Source organism: Scyliorhinus canicula, chromosome 3 (genome assembly GCF_902713615.1).
Source record: "Scyliorhinus canicula chromosome 3, sScyCan1.1, whole genome shotgun sequence".
Lineage (NCBI taxonomy): Eukaryota > Metazoa > Chordata > Chondrichthyes > Carcharhiniformes > Scyliorhinidae > Scyliorhinus > Scyliorhinus canicula.
This window is the reverse complement of record NC_052148.1, coordinates 83,805,480-83,827,872: the sequence shown is the minus strand read 5'-3', so window position 1 is coordinate 83,827,872 and position 22,393 is coordinate 83,805,480.

Below are 22,393 nucleotides of genomic sequence, written 5' to 3'. Positions count from 1 at the left end.
TCCTCTTAATGCTCAATGGTCTGACTGTGTATGCCAACTGGCAATGAACCTGCCGTGCCAAGTCTGCAATGCCAGCACAATCAGCCTCAGTGCATTGGAGAGTGAGATGTGCCACAGTGAAATGGTCCACTTAATGCCCTGTTGGGGGAGCTGGAATGGATCGTCATGGAGATCAAGCACTAATGAGGCTTTCTATTGTTCCCTTTCAGGCGAAGACAAGTCAAAACGCTGTGGAGTGCTACAGAACTGGTAGGGGAATGCCAAATTTGCTAGTCCTCACAAAGCATGAAAGTCATTCCCTTGAGCTGGAGTGCCACCCGCCAACTCACTCATCTGATTGTGGTGAAGCGGGTTCTCAGATTTATGTAAGAGTGCAAGTAACAGATGTGATGTTGTGGGTACTGGGAACATTGCAGGCCTCTGTCATCAGAAAGTGAACCGGCGCAGCCAGAGTGCTGCAATGTAGAAGGCACCATGTAGCAGGTCTCCATTGTCTCCTCAGCCAGCTAGCATGCATAGACACCTTGATGATATTCAATTTACTGATCTTTTTTCTTCCATCCACAGGAGCACCAAGCAACCCCAAGGTCACCAGGACACTCCCAGGAAGACATTGCTCCTTCAGCAGTGTCACACCATCTCTCAGAACCAGGCACCAGTATACACGATAACACATCAGTGGACATTAGGCCTTTGGTGCCTCAAATAGTGCAAAGTGGTGAGGGCACATCACACTCAACTGAGGAAGTTGCAGAGGCAGAGGGTCTCAGGTGGCCACAGTGGGAGCACTGCTGGAGACTAGGAACGTGCTGAGTTGGAGGCAGATGATTAGCCTCTGGAGACATGCATTAGATGGCAGATGCTTTACGCTATTGCTCTATTCTACTTATAGGCCTTTTGTCCTATTGTTGGATGAGGAAATGCAAATAACCTGTTTTAAAATCGCGTGGGCAACATAAAATTGCTGTAGATTGGACTTTCAATGGCCTTAATTGGCAACTTTAATTATTAGTGGGTATGCATCCAATTCATGTAAATGCCCGCCGAGCTTCAAATCATGCATGTATGCAGTGGCATTGGGACCGGTCCATGCATGTACAATTCTGGCCATTCAGTCAACTTCTAGGGTACTTTTTGTTCACCTAGAAAATGTAGTTTTGATTATTACCTGGAACCTGGTTATTGATGGAACAGAAACGCTTACTCTCTGTAAATATGCTGATGGCTGCACAGAGTAAGTGACATTTGACCTCTTCAACTCCATATACAAAAGGGTTGATCTCTCACTCAACATCAAAATCTTCCACCAGCCCTCTCCTGGACAAGTACTATACCTCCAACCATTGCTACTGATGGGGAAACTTTATAAATCATGGAACATTTCGGGACATTGGTTATAAGGTATGATTCTGTGAGTAAGGCAAAGTCAAACTGTTGCTTGATTACTTCATGGGACAGCAATCACAATTTTGGCAAAGGTTCTCAGATGTTATGTTCATATGTAATTGCCCCTCAAGAGCTGAACTACTTCAACAATTGAACAAGTTTTATTTCTATCACATTTCTCAATGACAACTTTGCCAATGTTACTATAAATGACCAATTCTCCTCTTTCAGATAAACCAGATTCCTTTGATTCCTGAGGTCTTTAGATCATTTTGAAGAACAATTCATCGCACCAAGAAACATTTGCCATATTCACGATCAATATATAAGCTAACATTCTTTTGGTGACTTCCTCATCTCAAAATATAACCTTTCACAGTGTCCTTTTGAGTTAATAGCACCTAAAAGCCTTTCTCGTTACCTTTGGATATAAGGGCCAGGATTCTCCAAGCCCGCGCCGGGTCGGAGAATTGCCGGTGATGCTGGAAATTCCCGCCACGTCGCTCCAATGCCGGGATGCGATTCTCCGGTGACTGGAGAATCGGCGGCAGTCGACACGGTGCCAGTCGGGGGTTGTGCAGCAATTCTCCGGTCGACCGGCCGAGTCCCTGTTGAGTTCCACTGGCATGGCTCCAACCTGGTACCACCCGGCGGGAGCTCAGACCCGTGGCTGCGGTGGCCATCCTGGTAGGGGGGGGCGGAGGGATCAGACTCCAGGACGATCGGGGCAACCGATCGGCAGGTGCCCGTGATCTGGAGGGGGCCTACGGCACCGGAGTAGCGCGCAGCACTCTGGCGCTGTGCTGGCCCCCTGTGGCCCACTGCATCGCTGGGCCAAGAGGCCCGTTAATGCCGGCGTGAAACACTCCGTTGTTTACGCCGGCGTTAACACGGCCGGGATTTTGGAGAATCCCAGCCAAGGTACCTGGTGCGGGATTCTCCGTTGCCCGACGCCAAAATTGTGTTCGGCGATCGGGTGGAGAATGGGCTGCAACGCCGAAAATTGGACCAGCGCCGGTTTGACACCGGTCAGCCATTCTCCACCCCCAATGCCTTTGCTGCCTCAGCGGCCGGCCCAGCCGCAATGCTCCGCCCCCAATGGGCCGAGTTCCCGATGGCGCAGGACACATCTGGTCAGACAAATTGTGAACCCGGCGTGGCAGCTGCGGACTGTGTCCAGCACCGCCACACCTGGCTGGGATCCGTGTTGCTGGCCAGTAGGGTGGCCAGGGGGTGGGCTGCGGGGTCGCGGATGGCAGGTTGTTCCGTGCACGGCCGGTGTCACATTGTACAGCTCAACCGCTGCAGGTCGTCAGCCGTGCGCATGCGCAGCCCAGGACCTGGCCATTCTCTGGCTGTTTTTGGCACAGGAGGCGGGAGTTTCAGTCGGCGCCAGTGCTAGCCCCTCAATGATACCAGAACCAGTGAGGGGTTCATGCCGATATTTCACGTAAACCCCCCGCGATTCTCCATTTGAGCCAGCAATTAGCCGTGGGAATGGAGAAACCAGCCACCTAAGTGTCATAAGTAATGCAGATTTGGGAGAATATCATGTGTTGTTCCAGGCTCAATAGGCCGAAGGGCCTCTGCAGCACTGTATTTTCTGTGAATCTGTGATCTTGCCCAGGTGTTTCGTTCCAGGAACTTGACACAAAATGTAAATTGACATTCTATCGGAGTACTGTACAGAGGGAATGCTGCATCATCAGAAGTGCCATCTGTTTGCCTTCTCAGGTGGATGTATAATTAAGATCTCATGGCATAACTATGAAGAGCAAAGACGTTTTCCTCAGAGACCTGCGCACTAATTATCACTCAACTGACATTTCTGAAACAGATTAGCTTGTCATTGTCTCATTACTGTATGTGGGATTTTGCCGTGCACAATTCGGCTGCCACATATCCAACATTACAGCAGCAATGGGTGACACGGTGACACAGCGGTTAGCACTGCTGCCTCACAGCGCTCGGGACCCAGGTTCAATTCCAGCCTTGGGTGACTGTCTGTGTGGAGTCTGCACATTCTCCCCGTGTCTGCGTGGGTTTCCTCCGGGTGCTCCGATTTCCTCCTAAGTATGTGGAGGTTAGGTGGATTGGCCATGCTAAATTTCACTTTAGTGTCCAGGGATGTGCAGGTTAGTTGTGGTTATGAAGATAGGGTGGGGGAGTGGGCCTAGGTAGGGTGCTCTTTCAGAGAGGGTCGGTGCAAAACTCCTTCTGCCCTGTAGGGATTCTACGATTCCAGAACAGCTGCAAAGCACTTCAAGATGACCTGTGGTTGAAAACTGCTATCTAAATATAATAATTTGTTCTTTCATTGTTCTCCAAACACGAAATAAAACATACCATCAATGAAACTTTCCAGAGGGATCCCATGCTCTACTATAGGGTTTTTTAAACTGTGGGTTGCAACCTGCGGGTGGGGTCACAGGCGGGCGTTGGGAGGCTTGCAGAACGATCGGTCACAGCATTCCTGATCACAGAAGAATCACCCAACAGCCGCACCCAGCTTTCTGGTATGCCTGCCGTGACTGGCTTTAAAACTGAGAATACTGGCCGCGGCTGTGTTTTAAATGGAACGATGCAGTCTTCTCACCAGAAGCGGAGGCAGACTGCAGGTCATGTGCCCGGCACACACACTAACATCACGTGACCTGTACGTCCGTGCTTTAGGTGCAAAATTACGGAGGAGAAATTCCTCCATTTTCTAGCTAAGAGACAGCAAGGCAACAGGACTGTGATGAAATGAAGATGGATCATTTTGGTAAAAGGAAGAGGGGGCCAGAGACACAAACAGGCCAAGATCTCACAACTGAATCTGCTGCAGAGAGATTCATAGGAGAGTCCACGGCAGGACAAAGCCGTGATAGTGTGAGCTGTTTGTGGAGCTCCAGGGCCTCTGGAACAACTTACTGAGAAGAAACTGGAATCAGGAACAAAACAGTATAAAGATGGTTTCTTGAGGTATGGCTTTGTTAATTATGCAAATGAAAATCAGGATACAAAGCCCATGTGTGTTATATGCAGGGAAGTACTGGCAAATGAAAGTTTAAAACCCTCCTTAAAAGAAATGTAACATTGAAGGACAAAGTATTTGAGATGGTGAGGACTAAGCAGGCTCACCTGTCGTATTCAAGGTAAGCACAAATGGTGTATCGTGAAGGTCGGCCAGCGTGGGTCCGGAAAGTTGGTCGGTTGGTAAAAATGGATCCCCAGAAAAACATTTCAAAAACACTGCTTTATTATGTGTGCTGTCTGTGCATGCTTCCAGAGAATTCAAAATAAATGTAAGAAGACACTGAAAAGGCTTAATTAATATAGTGAGCTGCATAGGTATAATGATATGTACATTTTTGTAGTCACTCGTCCCTTCAAGGGGGGGTGCATCGGAAAGGTCATGTGACCCAATCATCCAATGGGGAGCGAACACGTAGATCTCTGTGCAGAATGCAGGTTTTTGCAGCCGGTTGTAATCCTAGTGCTGAGAATGAAGGCTTTGATTATAGTGCTCTGTATACAGTTGGTATTGATAATAAACCCGTCATTGTTAGTTAGCTAGGTGGTTGCCTACTACGGCATTTACTATATTGGTAACTAGGAAAACAACAGCGACTCAGATTGCGCCGAAGAAAGAATTTTGAAGGAAAGTTCAGTTGCAAGAGTTACAGAACACAAACTATCGAGTCCAGCATGCAAAAGAGCAAAAAGTAGTCATGCCTCTCTTCAGAAAATTAGAAGCTTTCAATGCAGCTACAGAAGACTGGGTATAATTTGTGGGGCATTTGGAAATTTTTCCCCTGCGAATGAAATAGATGGTGAGGATGAGAAGAAATATTGCTGACTGCATGCGGGACCCAGATGTAAAATTTGATCTGAGGTTTAACATCCCTTGATGCTCCCAACATGAAGACACTTGCAGAGCTCATTGAGCTAGCAAAGAGGCATTACCACCCTAAGCCCTCAGTAATCTTACAAAGATACAAATTTAACTCCACAGGGAGAAGCCCAGGGGAGACCATTGCACCCTTCATAGAAAGATCTTTTAAATCATTACTGGTGTCTCAACGATGAACAATTCAGTAACAATGCAATACGAAAGCAGTTCATCATGTGACTCAAGTTTGCAATTATAGATGTTTGGTCTGATAATCTTGTCAGTTTGAATTTTATTATTTTATGTGTAATGTATGAAAATGTTAAATGCGAGCATTGCGATTTTGGATCAGCATTGAATGACATGTTAAGGGACTGATTGGTATGTGGTGTAAACAATGCAGCTGTACAGAGACAATTGTTAGCTGAACCAGAGTTCACTTTTAAAAAGGTGCTGAAAATGGCATCAGAAACAGAGGGTGTGCCACGAGAATGCGCCCAGGAACTGCAAAGTGCACAGAGTGACAAGGTCCACTAGTTAGGGTGAGAAGCTGCAAGCAGCCGTGGCGCCAAGAGTGAAGGAGCTGGTTTAAGTAGAGAGAATAACACAGAAGCCTGAGTATCAGGATTTAAACAACAGCCTAGGAATCATCAAGTGCTATCGGTGCAGGGGACGTCACTCATCAGAAACGCATAGATTTAAGGCACGATGTATCAGCCACATCGCACTCTCGCTTGAACATGATGAGGCCATCAGATCGCGGGAGAGGCAAAATTGGGAACCGCGCTGGCGACGATCTGGTTGCGATCTAACCGGCCCGCTCCCATTGGCGAGATCAGGATCCCACCGTGATGTGGTGAGAAACCAATAATCACTAATTTGCTCCAATCTCCATACCATTCATGGGAAATACTTCCTATCTAATGGTCTCCCATGATCTAACCGTCTTCCCAGAAACCGGTCACGAGGGCGTTGATTATTACAGCTTTTTCAAAATGTGAAACTGGTGGAGTAGCTGTTGTGGGGATCCGAAGAGGTGAATAGCCATCGTCGAACTCGTGCAATCAGCCCGTGGGCATAGGGGTTGCTGGCCCAGTGCTAGGGGCAGGGGCACCGCAAGGGGGAGACAGCCTCGGTCGGGGGGGTTAGACCCCCATTGTTGGGGTCACCCCTGGCCTGGGAGGTGGGTGCCCCAGTGCCCGTGGGTCCGCCATGCCACCTCCTGGATCGTCTACTGCCGATCTATCCCACCAACTACCAATGACCCGCACTGACCATGGTGACCTCCGGGCGCACAGCTATTGCGAAGAGGAAATTGGCAATATGCGCCCTTGATTTTTGAGTAGCAGTGGTCAAGAGTGTTGTCGCCACCAGGGGCGACAATACTCTTGACCACTGCTACTCAAAAATCAAGGGCGCCTACCGTTCCATCCCCCGACCACATTTTGGGAAATCAGCCCATAAGACGGTGCTCCTTCTCCTGGCTTACAAGCAGAAACTCAAGCGGGAGAATCCAGCTAAGAAGGTTGTGCAGTGCTGGTCCGAGGAGACAGAAGAGCTTACGTGACTGCTTAGAGACAGTGGATTGGTCCATATTTAAGAACTCAGCGACTAACTTAAATGAGTATGCCACCACCGTCACAGACTTCATCAGCAAATGTGTGGACGACTGCGTGCCAAAGAAAGCAGTATGTACGTTCCCCAACCAGAAACCATGGCTCAACCGCGAGATTGACTCCCTACTGAAGGATAGATCTGAGGCGTTCAAGGCAGACGACCCTGTCCTATACAAGAAATCCAGGTACGACCTCCGCAAAGCCATCCGAGATGCCAAGAGAGAATATCAAACTAAGCTAGAGTCACAGACAGACTCTCGGCGGTTGTGGCAAGGGCTAAACAACATAACGGGCTACAAAGCGAAGCCGAGCAGTATCTCTGGTAGCAGCGCACCCCTCCCCGATGAACTTAATGCATTCTACGCTCGGTTTGAGCAGGTAACCAACAATCCGCTGTCGAGTGCCCCAGCAGCCCATAATTCACCCATACCCACCATCACAGTTTCCGAATTCAGATCGGCCTTCCTGAAAGTGAACCCACGGAAGGCGATGGGCCCGGACGGGATACCTGGTCGTGCACTCAGAGCCTGCGCATACCAGCTGGCAGAGGTATTCACAGACATCTTTAACCTATCCCTACTTCTCTCCGAGGTCCCCACCTGCTTCAAGAAGACCACCATCATACCGGTACCAAAGAAGAACCAGGCAACATGCCTCAATGAATACCGCCTGGTGGCCCTGACGTCAGTTGTAATGAAGTGCTTCGAGAGGCTGATCATGAAGCGCATCACCTCCATACTCCCAGAACGCCTTGACCCACTTCAATTTGCATACCGTCGCAACCGGTCCACATCAGACGCCATTTCCCTGGCCCGACACTCATCCCGAGAGCATCTCGAAAACAAGGACTCCTACATCTGACTCCTATTTATTGACTACAGCTCTGCCTTCAACACCATAATCCAGCCAAGCTCATATCAAAGCTCCAAAACCTAGGACTTGGCTTTCCACTCTGCAACTGGATCCTTGACTTTCTGACCAACAGACCACAATCAGTAAGAATGAACACCAACACCTCCTCCACAATAGTCCTCAATACTGGTGCCCCGCAAGGCTGCGTACTTAGCCCCCTACTTTACTCCCTGTACACACACGACTGCGTGGCAAAACTTGGTTCCAACTCCATCTACAGGTTTGCTGACGATACGACCATAGTGGGCCGGATCTCGAATAACGACGAGTCCGAATACAGGAGGGAGATAGAGAACCTAGTGGAGTGGTGCAACGACAACAATCTCTCCCTCAATGCCAGCAAAACTAAAGAGTTGGTCATCAACTTCAGGAAGCAAAGTACTGTGCACACCCCTGTCAGCATCAATGGGGCCGAGGTGGAGATGGTTAGCAGTTTCAAATTCCTAGGGGTGCACATCACCAAACACCTGTCCTGGTCCACTCATGTCGACGCTTTCACCAAGAAAGCACAACAGCGCCTATACTTCCTCAGGAAACTAAGGAAATTCGGCATGTCCACATTAACCCTTACCAACTTTTACAGATGCACTATAGAAAGCATCCTATCGGGCTGCATCACAGCCTGGTATGGCAACTGCTCGGCCCAGGACCGCAAGGAATTTCAGAGAGTCGTGAATACCGCCCAGTCCATCACACGAATGCCTCCCATCCATGGACTCCATCTACCCTCCCGCTGCCGGGTGAAAGCGGGCAGCATAATCAAGGATCCCTCCCACCCGGCTTACTCACTTTTCCAACTTCTTCCATCGGGCAGGAGATACAGAAGTCTGAGAACACGCACGAACAGACTCAAAAACAGCTTCTTCCCCACTGTCGCCAGACTCCTAAATGACCCTCTTATTGACTGACCTCTTTAACACTACACCCTGTATGCTTCAACCGATGCCAATGCTTATGTAGTTACATTGTATATCTTGTGTTGCCCTATTATGTATTCTCATGTATTTTCTAGTATTTCTTGAATTTTGTTTAATTCCCTTTTCTTCCATGTACTGAATGATCTGTTGAGCTGCTTGCAGAAAAATACTTTTCACTGTACCTCGGTACACGTGACAATAAACAGATCCAATCCAATCCAATCCAATTGTGGTATTGTGAGCACTTCACAGCCCCCAAGTGGATTACCATGGGTACACGTGCCATGTCACAAGTGAGAGTTCGTGCCTTGCATTCCCAACCAGACCTGGACACTTTACCTGAACACCAGAGGTTTCAACACCACAAAGGCAGAAGGCAACACCCAAACACCCAAGAACTGGGCCCCAGCACTGGGGAAATGCCGCAACCAGAGGGTGGGTGTGTGCACCGGGAAGGGAACCAGTGCCCGGTCCAGGTAATGTTACCGGGGGATCTGGGGTATCAGGCTCTGGTCCCCAGGGGCTCCCACTGTGTCCGGGGGTATGTGTGTAGGGCATGTTGGATAGCACTCTGAGGGATGGCAAGGGATGTGAGTGGGGGAGTCATGGGGACCAGAGGGTACCGGGCTGGAGGCCATAGCGGATTGACTGTCCCTCACCCTTGTCAATTCCTTACAGATATTATACGAGATGGGTGATATCTTGGACTCTGCAGAGTTGCCCTCGCAGTGTTGCTGGCAGGCCAGATGGCCAGATCCCGGAGAAGGCAGCAGCAGCAGCGTCAACAGTGGCACTTTCGCACACCCTGAGGACATGGTCAGTAATCAGGTCATGGAGGGACCCAGAGGGGGAGGTCTGCAATGGCCCAGGGTGTACAGGTGTCGCTGGTCATTCAAACAGATAATGGACAGTGTGCGCCACAGGAGACTCCACCTCAACAAGGGGACAGTGTGGTACCTGTGCCATGTCCTTGCGGACTTGGTACCACGTGGGGGAGGAGGACACCTGCTTCCGGTGGCCATCAAGGTTACTGCAGTCCTGAACTTTCAAGCCTCCAGGTGATTCCAGGGCTCGAGTGGGGATGTGTGCGGCACATCCCAACCAACAGCCCACAAGTGCATCCCTGGAATCACGGATGCCCTGTTTGCCCAGACAGTTAAATATATAAATTCTGACTTGGACCAAGTCCAACAGGATGCACGGGCAGCCGGATTCTCCACCATTGCCGGGATGGCTCAGGTCCAGGGGCTGATAGATGGCATGCATGTCACCTTGCGTGCACCAGGGCATCAGCGAGGCCCCTACATTAACAGGAAGGGGTCCCAGTCCATGAGCGTCCACCTCATGTGTGACCATCACATGAAGATCATATACGTATGTGCACGCATCCGAAGGAGTGTGCACGACAGCTACATCCTGGGACACTTTGAGATCCCCTGCATATTCGAGGCAAACCCCAGGTTGACCGGTTGGCTCTTGGGGGATAAGAGGTACCCACTGTGGATCTGGCTAATGATGCCAGTACGGAGACCGGTGACTGATGCGGTGACCCAAAACAATGATGCCCATTCGGCCACCTGGGCTGTCATTGAGTGGTGCATTGGATGCTCAAAATGTGCTTCCAATGCCTCAACCCCTCTGGTGGTGTACTGCAGAGTTGGCCCGCTTTGAGGAGGGCAAGGAGGCGCCGGAGCAGGAGGGGCTGGAGGACGTCTGAGGATAGAGGACAGGCAGCAGCGACAAGGGTCCGACATGTCCAGAGGGCCAGGGAGGCCCTCATCATCGTACACATCTCATAGGACATGGCTAAGTCCATCATCCCACTGCCCAGTTCCCACCCTCCGGCCCGCCACACCTGTTCCCCCATCCCTCCACACGGCCCACCTCACCATTCTCCTTGTCGCCTTGTTTTGCCTTCCCAGGGTTTGTGTTACATCATTCCGGGGTGATGGGCCTGTGTCGGCACTGTCAGTGAGTCCATGTTGAAGGCAGGAGGGTGATGATAACCTACTGTGATGATAAGCCGCTGAGCACCGGTGCTCCTTACTGCGCCATAGTCTGATTCCTGTCTGTCTACCAAGTGCGAGCTTGCGCCCATTACCTGATCGTGGTATGCCTTGGGGGTGGGTGGGCAGATCCAGGACCACCGTGGCAGAGGGTTGGAGATTGGCCTTCATTGCGGAATAACGTGCCAGAGGCTTCACATGTCTCAGGTGCAACGTGTTTTATTGTTGTACAACCGTGACCCTGTGGTAGTCTGTTTAGAGGTATTACGGTACCTAGTAATGCTTGCACACCATTGGTAGATAATATATGCTTTCCATTGGTCGAGCCTGTATGGTAGCTCCGCCCTGCAAGGTGGGGTATAAGAACCCGTGCTGCCCCAGCAGCTTCCTTTCTGTACCTAAGCTGCTGGGGGAAACATCTAGCCTTCAGTTGGACTACAACCTTGCTTTAGTAGTCATTGATCATGCATCAATTTAATAAGCTAGATGTAAAGAATGGAGCTCCAAATCAAGCCGGAGTGTCTGCAACTCAGCCCCCACGCAGTAAACTCGGCGGCGACTTTCAAGCACTGGCTAGCGTGCTTCAACGGCTACCTCGGAACGGCAGAAAACACACCCACAAGAGAACAGAAACTGCAGATCCTGCCCAGCAGTCTAGACCCTCATCGAGGACTTGGCCGTCTTCGATACCGCGATGGAGTTGCTGAAAGGACATTACATTCGTCCTGTAAATCAGGTCTAGGCCCGGCATCTACTAGCAGTGAGGCAACAAATTCCTGGTGAGTCACTGGAAGAATTCTACCGTGCGCTCCTAGTGTTGGGGAGAAACTGCAGCTGCTCACAAATTTCAGCAAACGACCACACTGAACTGTTGATTCGGGACGCTTTCATTGCGGGTATGCTGTCCTCTCAAATCCACCAGCGTTTGCTGGAGAAAGAAACTCTAGGCCTCAAGGAGGCATAGGCCCTTGTCGGCTCCCTGGATGTGGCCTCCCGAAACACCCGCGCCTACGCCCCTGACCGCGCGGCAGCCCCCTGGGCAGCATGGAATCCCTCTGCAGCCGACTCCGAGGCAATGCCCCACATTCTCCCACAAGCTTGCGCTGCAAGACGGCCCTGAAACCCCAGGGGGCCCCGCTGCTATTTTTGCGGGCAAGCCAAACACCCCCGACAGTGCTGCCCAGCCCGTTCGTCCACCTGTAAAGGGTGCGGCAAAAAGGGCCACTCCGTGGCGGTATGCCAGGCCTGGGTGGTCTCTGCGGTCTCTGGAAGCGAATGCGGTCCGCCACTACAACCCTCTCCACGGGCCCCATACGGGCAGCGAACACCGCCATCTTCCTCCTCCAGGGCCATGAGTGGCCTCCGGGCGCCGCCATCTTGTTCTGCTGACGTCACGTGTGATGGATGGGCGCCGTCATTTTGTGCACCCACAGCCACATGCGACCAGTTGGCGCCGCCATCTTGGATGGACCCTCAGGACCTCGGTGCAGATGACCACACACCGCCCGACGAGAACACCCAGCTGCTGCCACGATTAGCCTCGGTGACCCTGGACCAGTCTCGGCCTTGAACACTCTCAACTGCTGCAACAACGATGCTAATCAACGGACACGAGACATCCTGCTTAATCGACCCTGGGAGCACAGAGAGCTTCATACACCCCGACACGGTAAGGCGCTGTTCTCTCCCCGTCCATCCTGTTAATCAAAAAATCTCCCTGGCCTCCGGTTCCCACTCAGTAGAGATAAAGGGGTTCTGTGTAGCAAACCTCACGGTCCAGAGAAGGGAGTTCAAAAATTACCATCTCTACGTCCTTCCCCACCTCTGCGCGGCCACACTCCTAGGGTTAGACTTTGAGTGCAACCTCCAAAGTCTAACTTTCAAATTCGGTGGCCCTATACCCCCTCTCACTGTCTGCAGCCTCGCGACCCTCAAGGTCGATCCGCCCTCCCTGTTTGCGAACCTCAACCCGGATTGCAAACCTGTCGCCACCAGGAGCAGATGGTACAGTGTCCAGGACCGGATCTTTATCAGGTCAGAGGTCCAACGGCTACTGAGGGAAGGAGTCATTGAAGCTAGCAACAGTCCCTGGCGAGCACAAGTAGTGCTGGTAAAGGCCGGGGAGAAGAATAGGATGGTCATCGACTAGTCAGACCATCAACAGGCTTACGCAGCTGGACGCGTACCCTCTCCCCCACATATCCCACCTGATAAACAGGATCGCGCAATACAAGGTCTTCTCCACGGTGGACCTTAAGTCCGCCTACCACCAGCTACCCATCCGCACGAGTGACCGCAAGTACACTGCCTTCGAGGCAGATGGGCGGCTCTACCACTTTTTAAGGGTTCCTTTCGGTGTCACTAACGGGGTCTCGGTCTTCCAGCGAGAGATGGACCGAATGGTTGACTGATACAGTTTACGGGCAACATTCCCGTATCTCGATAATGTCACGATCTGCGGCCACGACCAGCAGGACCACGACACCAACCTCTAAAAATTCCTCCAGACCGCGAAAATCCTTAACCTTACCTATAACAAGGACAAATGCGTGTTTAGCATCGACAGCCTAGCCATCCTTGGCTACGTAGTGCGAAATGGAGTTACAGGCCCCGACCCTGAACGCAAGCGCCCTCTTATGGAGTTTCCCCTCCCTCACTGTTCCAAGGCCCTGAAGCGCTGCCTAGGTTTTTTTTCTTACTACGCCCAGTGGGTCCCTAACTATGCAGACAAGGCCCGTCCTCTGATCCAATCCACAGTTTTTCCCCGCGAGGCCTTCAGCCGCATCAAAGCAGACATTGCAAAGGTCACGATGGACGCCATCGATGAGTCCCTCCCCTTCCAGGTCGAGAGCAATGCATCTGCCGTAGCTCTGGTGGCCACCCTCAACCAAGCGGGCAGACCCGTGGCCTTCTTCTCACGTACCCTCCATGCTTCCGAAATCCACCACTCCTCAGTCGAAAAGGAAGCACAGGCCATAGTAGAAGCTGTGCGGCATTGGAGGCATTACCTGGCCGGCAGGAGATTCACTGTCCTCACTGACCAACGGTCGGTCGCCTTCATGTTTGATAATGCACAGCGGGGCAAGATAAAAAACGATAAGATCTTGCGGTGGAGGATCGAACTCTCCACCTATAACTACGAGATCTTGTATCGTCCCGGGAAGCTAAACAAGCCTGATGCCCTGTCCCATGGCACATGTGCCAACGCACAAGTGGACCGACTCCGGGCCCTCCACGAGGACCTCTGCCACCCGGGGGTCACTCACTTCTTCCATTTTGTCAAGACCCGCAACCTGCCCTACTCCATCAAGGAGGTCAGGACAGCCACCAGGAACTGCCAAATCTGCGCGGAGTGCAAGCCGCACTTCTACCATCCGGAGAAAGTGCACCTGGTAAAGACTTCCCGTCCCTTTGAACGCCTCAGCATGGACTTCAAAGGTCCCCTCCCCTCCACCGACCGCAACACGTACTTCCTGAACGTGATTGACGAATACTCCCGATTCCCATTCGCCATCCCCTGCCCCGACATGACCACAACCACTGTCATCAAAGTCCTCCATAGCATCTTTACACTGTTCGGGTTCCCCGCTTACATACATAGTGATCGGGGGTCCTCCTTTATGAGCGACGAACTGCGTCAATTCCTGTTCAGCAGGGGCATCGCCTCAAGCAGGACGACCAGTTACAACCCCCAGGGTAATGGACAGGTAGAGAGGGAGAATGGAACAGTCTGGAAGACCGTCCTACTGGCCCTTCGGTCCGGAAATCTCCCAGTCTCACGCTGGCAGGAAGACCAGATGCCCTCCACTCCATCCGGTCACTGCTCTGCACCACGACCAACCAAACACCTCACGAATGGCTCCTTGTTTTCCCCAGGAAGTCCTCCACTGGGACCTTGCTCCCGACCGGGCAGGCAGCTCCCCGACCCATCCTGCTCTGAAAACACGTGTCGGCTCACAAGTCGGAGCCATTGGTCGAGAGGGTCCATCTTCTCCACGCTAACCCCCAGTACGCCTACGTGGCGTACCCCGATGGCCGACAAGACACGGTCTCCCTCCGAGACCTGGCGCCCGCCGGATCCCCGCGCATACCCCCAACACCAGTCCCACCCCCCATCCCACCGGTGCACCTTACAGCTGCCCCCTTCCCAGGAGGATCAGTTCTTCCGCCGGCCCCGTCTAGGCCCCCCCCCCCCCCCCCCGCCCACCAACGCACCGCGCAGGTGCTCCCTTCCCAGGTCAATCAGCTTCCCCACCAGCGCCGTCGAGCGGTGTTGAAGCTGCCACAGAGATCGAAACCGCGCTCCTGGAGTCACAGACGCCTGAACCTCCACCGGCGTCACCACCACAGCTTTGACGATCACAGCGGACGACCAGGGCCCCTGATCGACTGATTGATTCATTTTAACGTGTATATAGTTAATTGTAAAATTGTAAATAGTTACGATAATAAGGCAAAACGCTGTGCGGAGGTATTACAGTACCTCCATAACCATAACTTCTACCACGTTACCATTTTGTAATGCGAAGCAGCCACCCCCGCCGGACTCTTTTTTTTAACAGGGGGTGAATGTGGTAGTCTGTGTAGAGGTATTACGGTACCTAGTAATGCTGGAACACCATTGGTAGATAATGTAGGCTTTCCATTCGTTGAGCCTGTGTGGTAGCTCAGCCCTGCAAGGCGGGGTATAAGAGCCCGTGCCACCCCAGCAGCTTCCTTTCTGTACCTGAGCTGCTGGTGGAAACATCTAGTTTATTAAAGCCTTCAGTTGGACTACAACCTTGCTTTAGTAGTGGTGTTGCCCATCCTTCCCCACTCTCTTCCCCACCTCCCTTCTCCACCTCAGTGCCCTCTCGAGGATCCTCTTTGTGCTTAGCCTTCCATGCTCTGCCACTACATCTCGGTGTTACCCAGGATGCACATCAGAGGTGAAGTCAGCCTGCTAGTTTCCACGTCACATGGCCTTTGCTGGAGCGTCTCTGCCCAATCGCCGGCGGAACATGCCCCGCCGGGTCACTCTGTCCTGGCCGCTTAGTCCGAGAGGCGTGGTTGTCGGCATTGGGGGTGACTCTGGGGTTCTGGTGGTCGCCGCCCCATGTGGAGGCTCCGGGTTGGCCCCCTGCGCCCCCTCCTCCTGATTGATGCCCATAGGACCTGGGGATCACTTTGGGGCGGACGGGAAGCTGTACTGAGCTCCAGATGGCCCTGCATCATCTGGCTCTGCCAGCCCTGGCAGCTCCCCAATGTCACCGCCCTAAGCAATGCCCCTCTCTGAGCAGGCCTCACCAATGTCCACCTGTGACTGTGACACAGTCCTCAGAGACCGGGACATGCTCTGGAGTGCCTCAGCAATACCCAACTGAGACTGGAATAGCTGTGTAGTGCCCTGGCAATGTCCACCTGGGACTGGGACACTTTGCCCAGCAACTGGGACTTGCTCAGCAGCACCTCAACAATGCCCACCTCAGACTGGGACATGATTCACAGCACCTCGGAATGATCCACATGCATCAGGAACATGTCCCCAGTGACAGAGGCATGCTGCCGATGCACTCAGCCATGGCCGTCTTTGACTGGGCATCGCCTTGGACACAACCACTCATGGTGCTGACATTGTGCTCCAGGCTCTCCACTGTGATCCCCACCCGAGCAGTGTTGGCCTTGGTGGCACGCATTTCCGCACTATCTCCTGCGCCTCAGCCTTCAGGACTCCTCCAATCGGCTGTGGACCTGCTGGAGTGTCGCTACCAAGTTAGAGGAGGAGAAAGCGACCCCTATCCTCTGGAATTATGCTCAAAAAATAATCGCAAAAGAAGGAATCAAAAGTTGGTTGGAAGTGAGGATCTGAGCTTGGTGGCTGCAATGGCAGAAAAGCCAGGTCCAGCTCCGCCGGCTCAATGGTCGATGGATCGGTTGGTTCCATATCTGGATGAGAAGTTCGCCCGGCACCGTAAGTAGTGTGCGAAGGAACTGACCAAGGTGGTAGCCTCGATTAAGGAGGCTGTCGACCAGATGGAGGTGACAGTGACGGCCCAGGGACAGTCGATCCAAAAGCTACAGGAGCAGGCGACGGAACAAGAGGAGCAGTCCACTGGGATGTCACTGCAAATTGGCATTTTACAGGATCGGCAAAAGCGACTGCTGGAAAAGTGGAAGACCTGGAGAATTGTTCCCGCAGGCAGAACATTCGGATCGTCGGTCTGCCAGAGGGAAAGGAAGGATCAGATGCCGGTTCGTATATGTGAAGATGTTCAAGAAAATGACGGGGGGCAGAGGCGTTCGACAGGCCGTTGGAGGTGGATCGGGCTCACAGGGCACTTATGCGCAAGCCCTAGGGTCGTGAGCCCCCAAGGGCGATGGTGGTGAGGCTGCATTGATTCCTGGACAAAGAATGCATCATGGGCTAGGCAGACAAAACAGTACGTATGGGAAGAAGCTGAGATCCAAGACGTGGGAGCAGAACTTGCAAAGAGGAGGGTGAGTTTTAATAAAGTTAATGCGACGCTGTATGAGAAGGGAATAAAATTTGGACTGCTCTACCCGGCCCGTCTTTGGGTAACCTACAAGGACCGGGAACTATTTTGGCTCGCCGAAAGAAGTGGTGGTCTTTATGAAAGACAACAACCTGGGGGGACCCATAAGGACTTCAAAAAAAACTGGTCGGTAACGATTTGAATCAAAAAGTTCTGTGCTGCACTGTAACTTGAGTTGCGGTGACCGGGAAGAGAAGGATTTCTCTTGAGTTATCTAACTTTGGCCTTTTAGTGTATGTATCAAGGTACAGTTTCTTCCCTTTTTTTGTACTTGTAAAAAAGAAAAAAGAATAAAATGGAGAGGGGTGAAGAAAATTGAGATGTTCTAGGAAGGAAAGACATCTGTCTGAGTGTTTGCATGCATAATTTTTTCTGTCTTTCCATTTATCCTGTTTGTTTTCACCTCCATTGTTTGGGGCTCTGTTTGATGGTGATAGGACTGATAAGATGTTGTAAAGGGGGAGGGGTGGGCCATTGAGCCTAGATCCTAAGTGGATGGGTTGTTTGCTTTCTGTGTTTGGTGCTATTGTTTTGAAAACTTATGTTAAAAGTTGGGGGGGGTAAAGATCCAGCAGGTGGTAGAATCCTAGGCGCCAGGGGCGCGACCTGCTAGGTTAGCTGGTAAAGCTGGTTCACGGGAGCGAAGTGGGGGGTGAGCTGAGAAGTGACGGCGTTGAGGGATGGGGAGCGGGGGCTGCTGACGATTAGGGGACTTCCAGGAGGTTGGAGATGGAGACTAGATGGCGGTTGCTTCCGAGGGCTGGTCTGGGAAAGGTCATGGCTGATCGACAGGGGAGGGGGACAAGAGGCCCCCCCCCCCCCCCCCCCCCCCCCCGACCAAACTGGTTATGTGGAATGTTCGTGGCCTGAATGGACCGGTCAAGAGGGCCAGTGTGTTCGCACACTTGAGACAGTTAAAGGCGGACATGGGCATGTTACAGAGACACACTTGAAGCTGGGAGATCAATTTAGACTGAAAAAGGGATGGGTTGGACAGGTGTTCCATCCAGGATTGGACTTTAAAACAAGGGGGGTGGCCATCCTGATTAACAAAATGGTGGCGTTCGAGGTGGGGAAAATAGAGACAGACCCGGGAGGCAGATTTATTATGGTTAGTGGGAAACTGGAGGGAATGGCAGTGGTGTTGGTAAATATATTTGTCCCAAACTGGGATGACGTTACGTTTGTTGGGAAGATGCTGGGAAAAGTCCCGGACCTCGACCTACACCGGTTGGTTATGGGGGATGATTTTAACACGGTCTTGGATCCTAGAATGGACCGGTCGAGTTCTAGGTCAGGGAAAGTATCAGCAATGGCGAAAGAAGTGCGGGGGTCCATTGAGCACATGGGGGGTGTTGATCCGTGGAGATTTGAGAGAACAAGGAGCAAGGAATATTCATTCTTCTCTCATGTGCACAAAGCGGTCATCAGACGGGAATATATTTTGATTCGGGCCCATAGAGAGAAGGGTTAACAGGTGGAGCTGGACAAGCTAGTAGGAGAAATCTTTCATGTAGATGGGAGCTATGTGGAGTCTCCGAATGAGAAGCTCCTGAAGGAGCATCAGAGACTTCAAATGGAATTTGGGTTCCTTTCCACAGGCAAGGCGGAGGGACAACTGAGGAGGGTAAAAGGGGCTGTCTATGAATATGGGAAGAAAGCTAGCAGAATGTTGGCACATCGGTTGAGGAAACAGGAGGCGGCGAGAGAAATAGGGAAAATTAAGGATGTGAGGGGGAAATTAGTGAGGGACCCGGGGGCGGTTAATGACATATTTCGTGAATTCTATAGTCGTTTATATGAGTCTGAACCCCCTCCGGGGGAGGAGGGAATGAACCAATTCCTGGAGGGCTAGAGTTCCCGAAGGTAGATGAGGAGCTGTTGGAAGTCTCGGGGGGCCCAATTAGGCTCGGTGAAGTGATAGACAGTTTGGGGGCAATGCAATCAATTAAGGCCCTGGGACCTGATGGATTCCCAGTGGAATTTTATAAAACATTTTCGGGGCTAGTGGGACCGCTGTTAGTTAAGGCTTTCAATGAATCCAAGATGCTGGGAGTGCTTCCCCCAACGCTACCACAGGCATCAATCTCTCTCATCCTGAAGCGAAACAAGGCCCCGGAGAGCTGTGGATTGTACAGACCAATTTCCCTTTTAAATGTAGATGCTAAATTACAGGCATAGACCTTGGCCACCAGAATAGAGGACTGTGTCCCGGAGATAATAGGGGAATATCAGATGGGATTTGTGAAAGGCAGGCACATGACGTCCAATATTAGACGGCTTCTCAGTGTTATAATGATGCCAGCTGAGGGGCGTGAGGCTGAGGTGATAGTAGCCATGGACACGGAGAAGGCTTTCGACCGGGCGGAGTGGATATTTTAGGCAGGTTTGGGTTCGGGCAGGGATTTGTGGACTGGGTCCGGCTGTTATATCAGGCCCTGGTAGGAAATGTGAGAACCAACCGAATCCGGTCAGATCATTTTAATCTCGGGAGAGGGACAAGGCAGGGATGCCCGCTCTCCCCATTACTGTTTGCCCTGGCCATAGAGCCTTTAACAATGGACATTAGAGCATCGAGTGCATGGCGGGAGATAGTGAGGGGAGGGTGGAGCACAGGGTTTCTCTCTATGCAGATGACTTGCTGCTTTATGTTACAGACCCGGTGGGGGGGATGACCGAAATCATGGAGGTACTGGGAGAATTTGGACGATTTTCAGGCCACAAGTTAAATACGGGAAAGAGCGAGATGTTTGTGATTCAGGCACGGCAGCAGGAAAGGAGACTGAGGGAGTTACCTTTTAAAGTGGTGGCGGGGATTTTTAGATATTTAGGGATTCAAGTGGCTAAAGAGTGGGGGCAGCTCCACAAGTTAAATCTGGGCAAAGCGGTCGAACAAATGAAAAGGGATTTCCACAGATGGGACATGCTCCCGCTGATGGTAGCGGGAAGGGTCCAGACAGTGAAGATGACAGTCCTCCCAAGACTGCTTTTCTTTTTTCAATGCCTTCCGATTTTTGTCCCAACGGCTCTTTATAGAAAAATAAACGTGGCGATTACAGGTTTTGTGTGGGTGGGGAAAATCTCGAGAGTAAAGCAGGCACTCCTGGAGCAGGGTCACGGAGAGGTGGGCCTGGCCCTCCAGAGCTTTATTAATTATTACTGGGCGGCCAACATATCGATGGTCAGGAAGTGGGTAGTGGGGGAGGGGTCAACCTGGGAGCGAGTGGAAGCGGCATCCTGCAAGGGTATGGGTTTGGAGGCTTTACTAACAGTGCCCCTGCCGTTCTCGCCGGCTCGGTACTCTACAAACACTGTGGTGGTGGCAGCCCTAAGGGTGTGGAGACAATGGAGGCAATGGGGGGGTCAGTGTGGTCTCCGATTTGTAACAATCACCGGTCAGTCCCTTGGGAGGCTGTATGGGGGCTTCAGGAGGTGGCAACAGGCAGGGATCGAGAGATTTGGGGATTTATTTATCCAGGAGGGCTTTCCCACCTTGAAGGCACTAGAGGAGGCGTTTGAGCTACCGGGCGGGAATGGGTTTTGATACCTTCAGGTCCGGGACTTTGTGCGAAGGCAGGTTCCAAGCTTTCCTCGCCTCCCCCTGAGGGGACTACAGGATAAGGTGATTTCAAAAACTGGGGTTGGAGACTGGAGGGTTTCGGAGATATACAAGGAGTTGATGGAGTGGGAGGGGGCCCTGATCAGGGAGGTGAAGCGGAAGTGGGAAAAGGAGCTGGGAAGGGAGATGGAAATGGAAAAGTGGGGAAAAGCCTTGAAGAGAGTCAATTCATCCTTGTCCTGTGCCAGACCTAGCCTGATCCAGTTCAAAGTGGTCCACAGGGCCTACATCATGACAGTAGCCCAGATGAGCAGGTTCTTTGACAAGGTGGAGGACAGATGTGGGCGGTGTGGGGGTAGCCCGGCTAACCATGTACATATACTGCGCATGTCCGAAGTTGAGGGGATTCTGGTCGGGATTTGCGGATGTTATGTCAGGATTTGTGGAAGGGAGGGTAACTCCGAGTCCAGAACTGGCAATATTTGGGGTATCGGATGATCCGAGGACCAAGGGCGGGAGGGAGGCCTCCCTGGTGGCCCGGAGACGGATTTTGCTGGGATGGAGGGACTCGGATTCCCCGAAGTCAGGTGTGTGGGTCAGCGATATGGCAGAGTTACTCAGCCTGGAAAATATCAAACTCGCCATGAGAGGATCAATTCAGTGGTTCACCCAGAGATGGCAACCGTTCATCGACTTCTTCAAAGAAAATTGAACGTCAGCAGTAAGGGAGGCGGAGGGGGGAAGAAAACAGGAGGCATGGCAGTGTTGGATAAGGACAGGGAACTCAGTCTACAGGTAATTAGGGAATGGGGGGGGGGGTAGTAGGGGACATTGTATTTTAGGTTTTTGCGTGTGTCGACCCACGCAGTTGTTTAAGAAATGTTAATGTGTTAAACTGTGAAAATTACAAATGCATCAATAAAATACTTTCTAAAAAAAAAAGAAGCTAGAGATAGAACTATAATGACTGGAGGACTTAGGTATCATTAGGCCCATGCAATGGGATGCACCCATTATGTTGGTCATCAAACCAGACAAAACCATTTGTGTCTGCAGAGATTACAAACTGATGGTAAATCAGGCAGCAAAACTAGATATGTACCCCATTCCCAAAATAGAGGATCTATCTGCCAAGTTGTCTGGGGGTTTGACATATACCAAGTTGGATTTGAGCCACGACTACTAACAGTTAGAATCATAGAATTTACAGTCCAGAAGAAGGCCATTCAGCCCATTGAGTCCGCACCGGCTCTTGGAAAGAGCACCCTACTTAGGCTCTCGCCTCCACACTATCCCCATAACCACATAATCCCACCTAACCTTTTTGGACACTAAGGGCAATTTATCATGGCTAATCCACCTAACCTCGACATCTTTGGAGTGTGGGAGGAAACCGGAGCACCCGGAGGAAACCCATGCAGACACGGGGAGAACGTGCAGACTCCGCACAGACAGTGACCCAAGCTGGGAATCAAACCTGGGACCCTGGAGCTGCGAAGCAACTGTGCTAACCGCTATGTTACCGTGCTGCCCATGCAGTTAGAACTGGGCGATGCATCAAGAGGATATGTCACCATAAATACTCAGAAG